A 6,150-nucleotide genomic window follows, 5' to 3' on the forward strand; every position below is an offset into this window, starting at 1 on the left:
TAAATGTACATATCAATGCATGGAAACAGTAAAGCGTGATCTTGTCGCCACGACGCTTGTTCTTCTTCATCTCCTGCTGTTAGATGGGAGGTTGTTTTTATTCAAGTAATAGCATCTGATTATCTTTTGGGCTGCCTCAAGGGAAATGAATTAAAAAAGCCGTTAAGTTTATATTACGTATTGATTCCAACCATCAGAGGATCCGTATGGTTTTGTCCATGAGTAAAATAGAGAACTTTTCACGAAGTCACTCAATTTCTCTAGTGGCTGGAGTTAAAGCAGAACAGTTTATGTTGACTTAGAAACTTTTAAGTTACTATTTATATGAGCAATTAAGACCTATTACATTTTTAAAACATTGTTTCCAATCTGATAATGCCTTCAAATTTGAGTTGCCCCTAAAACACAGGTGGTGTGAGGGAAGAAAAGGGAGGGCATCATCTGTTCGATTCATTAGACACAACTACCGATATATGCCGGCATGATTATTTCACAAGAAACTCTGCATGTCAATGGCAGGGAAGATGAGGTTTTCGGTGGAATCAGTTTTGTTGTTTGTTTTTAGGCCGAAGCAAGGTTTGCTTGCTGAATTTTTTTTTTTTTTCTTTTTTCAATATAAATTGTGAAATTTCTTTTAATCCATTGGGACATTTATTCGAGTAATTCGTAACTCTAGTTCTTTCTCCCCTTTTTGGGAAGAAGATAACATTATACTTATTACTTTTAAGGGTTAATTATATTTGTAGTGCTTAGCTTTTTTTTTTTTTTTTTTGATGTATGAATTAATAATTTTTGTACAATTAAATGCAATTAACCTAATATTTTTTTTCTATATTATTACCTTTCTTTCATATTCTTTTTTTATATTGTTTTAAAATTGAGTAAATGGTTCATATTATTTTTTGCAGAAATAATCTAGTCATATGTACTTAATTGCAACTTTTTAATAATTTATATATTAAATTGAAAATTTTAAAAAAGTTTAGACACCATAAATATAATTAACTTTTAATTGAATAATTGTAAAACTCTGCAGTTTTTATAGGGTTAATTTGGCATTGCTATTGTCAGAGGCGTTCATTAGAATTACGTAGTTTGAACTTTTTAATTGTTTTCCATTTTGGTGTAGTAATCACCTATGATTGATTGTAGTGATTAAAATAAATTAAGAAAAATGTGTTAATAAGCACATAATAAATAAAAGACATAGTGAGAGAGAACAGAGCATATCTTGTCAATTTAAAATAAATATATATTTTTGACTATGGCGTTCTCTAGAAGAGAGAGAGGAAGAAGAAGAAAAGACATAGTGAAAAAATTTTATTTTCACTTCGGACCGCCTGATTTTACTTTGATTTGGAATCTTAAATCTTAAATATTAGACGAAAAGACAATCTAAGATAACGGATTCAAAATATGAGAGCGTAATAAATATTTTTTAAAAATACAAAAGTAAAGTAATTACTTTTAAAAAAATATAGGGTACAATTATAATTTTCTCTTTTTTATTTTCTTTTTTCAAAATTTTGTCTTTCCAAATAAAGGAAAATAAATCTATTTTCTTTCCTCATTGTATCCAAACACAAGATGGAAAAATAACTATAAAAAAAGTTTACAATTCTTTACTATTTTCTTCTATTATTTCTCTTTCTCTAACAGTTCCCTTACTCTCCTTTTCAAATGAAAGATTAGTTTCTCCTTTCACTGGTTTCTCCTAAAAATAAAGAACTTATATAAAAGTGCATAAAAATATGCTAATCAAACAATTACTTATACACGTACGGGTGTGGAAAGATATATGAAGATAGTAGCCTAATGGGGAAGCCCTATTCATCTACCTGCTTGATCAAAATTTGATCCTTCATGAGCATATTCTGTTACGCACGATATCTAAATATTAACTCTGCTGCCGGGAAGCTTGGCCTATTTAAAGTGAGCTTCCTCAAGCCAGGCTCTTGCATCATGGGTTGAAAGTCATAATGCCGTGATCCTATAGGAAGGGGGCAAGGTCTCCCACCAGTGTTTGGGGGATCGTGCGCCCTATGAGGATGTCTTAAATCGAAACGTTAACAATTAACCGGTATCCTAGCCGATGGGTACAATGACTAACACACTTGGTAGTCTCTTTTTTTTTTTTCGTTAAAAAAATTTTTTGTTACAAAAATACTATTAATCATTTCTTCAATAATTAAATTAATTTACAATACGTTAGATAGATTACCTTTCTTATATCATCCATATGTATAATATATTCTGCTTCCTAATTTACATAAATTACTTCCTAATTATTATATCTTTAATTCTCGTTAATTAATTTTATTAAATCTTTAATTAATATAAATTACCTTTTAATTAATTTACTTTAATTTTTCATGAAGTCTCTATAAATATTGAAATATACAAAATTTTAATTTCAATATTACAGAAGCATATAAGCAAGAATATTAAAAAAAAATCAGTTTTTCTTATTAATTTATTTTTTAAAACATGCTTTTCTTATCATTACCCATTAGACATGTAAAATACAATTTATATATTCTTCTATACACAAATATCAAATATATCTTTAAACACTTTAATTATATCCGTTATTCATAATTGTTTAATTTTTTATGTCATTACTCATTTTTACTCGTTATTTATATTCGTTCAATTTTAATATTTTATTTTTTTAAATTTATTTTAAAAAAATATATCCAATCAAATTATACAAACATGAAGAAAAAAATTATGAAATATATATATATATATATATTATCTCACTCCTAAATAAAATATTTTAAATTATAATAAAAATATAATTAAATATTAAAAAATATAATATAAAATTATTAAATATTTTTTGTCATATATATTTATAAAAAATAAATTTAAAAATATAAAATTAAAATTTTGAAATTCTTAATTATTTAAATGTACTTATTTAAAAATAATTTGAGTAAATTATATCTAATCAACTAATAAAATGTATTTTTCTAGTTGATCAATATTCAAATTTCATTAAGTGCTATCAGAAATTTGATTATTCCCTCCTATTTTCACATTTATAAATAGTATAATTAACTTAAGTTTTATATTTTCTTGACAACAAATAGCATTATAATTTTGCTGAGCTTTATAATTTATCTAAAAATTAACTTTTATATAATTGTCACTCGACTTTGCAATACATGAATAGAAAAACCCAATTTTTATAAATAAAATAAAATAATAATTTTGATATTTCTAAGTGATAAAATTATTTAAAAATTAAAAATTACGAAAGGAGATGAATTATTTAAAAAAACAAAACAAACAATTATAAAATAAAATTACAGAACAGTGTTGTCTCTTTCATTTAAAAAAGTAATGAAATAAAAATTTTTTCTAGAATGAAAAGAATATTTATTATTTTAAATTATTTTATTTAAATCAAATATTTATTTTTTTCAAAAATTGGTGTTTTTTATGTGAAATTAGAGTAAAAATTATTTAAAATGTGATTTTTAACTAATTATGTACGGTGACGTAATTCAACAAGCAAATTTAGTTTTATTCCAATTTCAAAATTATTATTGAATAATTTATAGAATTGTCAAATTTTTTTCATTAAATAGTAATCAAATTGTATTAATTAAAATTATATTTTAAAATAAAAATAAAAATATCACATAACTTTAATATAGTTCTTCCAACTATAAGAAATAAAGCAAACTATATTTCAAGGTAATATATAATTATTACAAGTTATCATTGGTGGAAAGATAAATATACACACTTACAAAGCCTAGGTAAGCTCCTTGTCAAATTTTTATTCTTAAAATGCTTTTAGTATTTTTTTTAAATAAATAAATAAATAAATTATTTTTTATTGTGATGATAAGAAGTGCCCCTTTCTCTTCTCATTCTCTCAGTCAATTGATTCAATTGAAAAAAGCACTCAGTACTCAGTGATCAAACCATCTTTCCCCAGGATTCGTTCATTGGCTTTATGCGATGATGTCAACAAGCAGCCGAAGATGCCTTACATATTTTCGTCTTCATCCTCTAATGGGTATTTTTGATTCTCTTTCTTATAGTACTTATACCAGCAGTACGCATTTGAGAGGTAAAATCAAATCTGATTCATTCCAGAACATTGATGATGCTTTGGCTTCTTTTGATTTGATGCTTCGTAGTAATCGCTCACCTCCCGTTATTGAACTCAATAAAATATTATCTGCACTTGTTCGAATGAAACATTATACTACTGTCATTTCTCTCTCTAAACAGATGGAAATATTTGGAATTTCACATGATATTTGTTCTTTTAATATTTTGATTAATTGCTTCTGCCACCTTGTGGATTTTGGGTACTCTTTTATGGGAAAAATCTTCAAACTAGGTTTTCAGCCTACCATTGTAACGTTTAATACCTTAATCCATGGGCTTTGTAGGGAGGATAAATTTGGTGAAGCTGTGGATTTGTTTGATTATATTGTTGAAAAAGGGTATCAACCCAATGTTTATACCTATACTGTGATTGTGAATGGTCTGTGTAAAATTGGGAAAACCAATGTGGCCTTTGCTGTTCTGAAAAGAATGATGCAGGAAGGTTGCGACCCTAATGTGGTGTCATTTAATGCTATCATTGACAGCCTCTGCAAGGATAGATTTGTTACCGAGGCATTAGACCTCTTCTTGAAAATAAAGAGCGAAGGTATCTTGCCTGGTGTTGTGACCTACAACACCTTAATCCATGGTCTGTGCATGTCAAGCAGATGGAAGGAAGCTTTTATTTTGCTTAACCAAATGTTGAGAGCAAACGGTCACACCAGATTTAATTACCTTGTTGATGGACTTTGCAAGGAAGGAAAGGTTTCAAAAGCTCGTGATGTAGTCAAATTGATGATGCAGGGAGGAATACAGCCTCATGTTATCACCTACAATTCGTTGATGGATGGATACTGTCTACACAACCAAGTGCATCAAGCTAGAGAAATATTTGACCTGATGGGAAGCAAGGGCTGTACACCTACTGTTGTTACCTACAGCATCTTGATTCATTGTTACTGTAAGATGAAAAGGATAGATGAGGCAATGCGGCTTCTTTATGAAATGCCTTGCAAAGGCTTGATGCCTAATCATTTCACTTATAGTTCTCTTATACGTGGCTTGTGTAGAGCAAAGAGCGCTTGGGCTGCACATAAGTTTTTCAAGGACTTGTGTGCCAGTGGCTATTCTCCCAACGTGGTGGCGTTCTCGATTTTGATAGATGGCTTTTGTAAGCATAGTTGTCTTAATATGGCATTGGATCTTTTTCACAAAATGCAAAAGAACTTGTTGAAGCCTAATCTTATTATTTATAATACCGTAATTGATGGTATGTTCAAGGCTGGAAAGGTTAAAAACGCAAAGGAACTGTTTTCTAAACTTTCCTTAGAAGGGTTGTATCCTGATGTTTGCACATACAATATCATGGTCAATGGACTTTGTAAAAAAGGATTATTAGATGAAGCATTGAAGGTTTTTAGGAAAATGGAAGGGAATGGTTGCTTACCAAATGGTTGCTCTTATAACGTGATTATCTAAGGATATCTCCGACACAACGATGTGTCCATGGCAAACCAACTTATTGATGAAATGGTTGGCAAGGGGTTTTCTGCAGATGCGGCTACTGTGAAGTTGGTAGTAAACAATGATCAGCTCGTGAAAAAGCTACTGAGCTGCTCTAAAAGTTCTCAAGGTGTAAAGTTGAAGTGAGATTTTAAGAAAGAACAATTGTTATACAGTCACAGGAGGTGTTGTTCTGTTTTGGGTTATATGACTTAAATTTGTCTCTATTTTCTGCAATTCAATATTTATATTTGTATCAGACTTCTATGCAGCTGGCCTTGCCAATAAGTTGTAATACTAATTGTTTTTGTTTGCTATCAAGAGAAAAAAAGTGGCAGTGTTTTTTCTTTTCACTTGATAAAATCTGCTGTCCAATTTTCATAGCAAAAGCTTGTAATAAATTGGCAAATTTTTTGTTGCAGGCTTTTACAATGAAATTTAGACTCTGAAATACAGGAGATTGTGATCTGTTTTCGTACCGTCCCCGAGCGACTCGAAAATGTCCTTTCTATTTTTATTTTTGATGGAAAGTGATCTTATTATGAAAAGTGGTGACAAGACATTTTATTGGATACG

At 29.0% G+C, this 6,150-nt stretch overlaps 1 pseudogene; it reads left to right on the plus strand.

The window, feature by feature from the left end:
- Positions 1-3,848: 3,848 nt before the first annotated feature.
- LOC149497730 (uncharacterized) lies at positions 3,849-5,927 on the plus strand (annotated as a pseudogene).
- The last annotated feature ends 223 nt before the right edge of the window (positions 5,928-6,150 follow it).

The sequence above is a fragment of the Jatropha curcas genome, chromosome 3, assembly GCF_041381405.1.
Source record: "Jatropha curcas cultivar XTBG-Jc1 chromosome 3, XTBG_Jcur_1.0, whole genome shotgun sequence".
Classification (NCBI taxonomy): Eukaryota; Viridiplantae; Streptophyta; class Magnoliopsida; order Malpighiales; family Euphorbiaceae; genus Jatropha; species Jatropha curcas.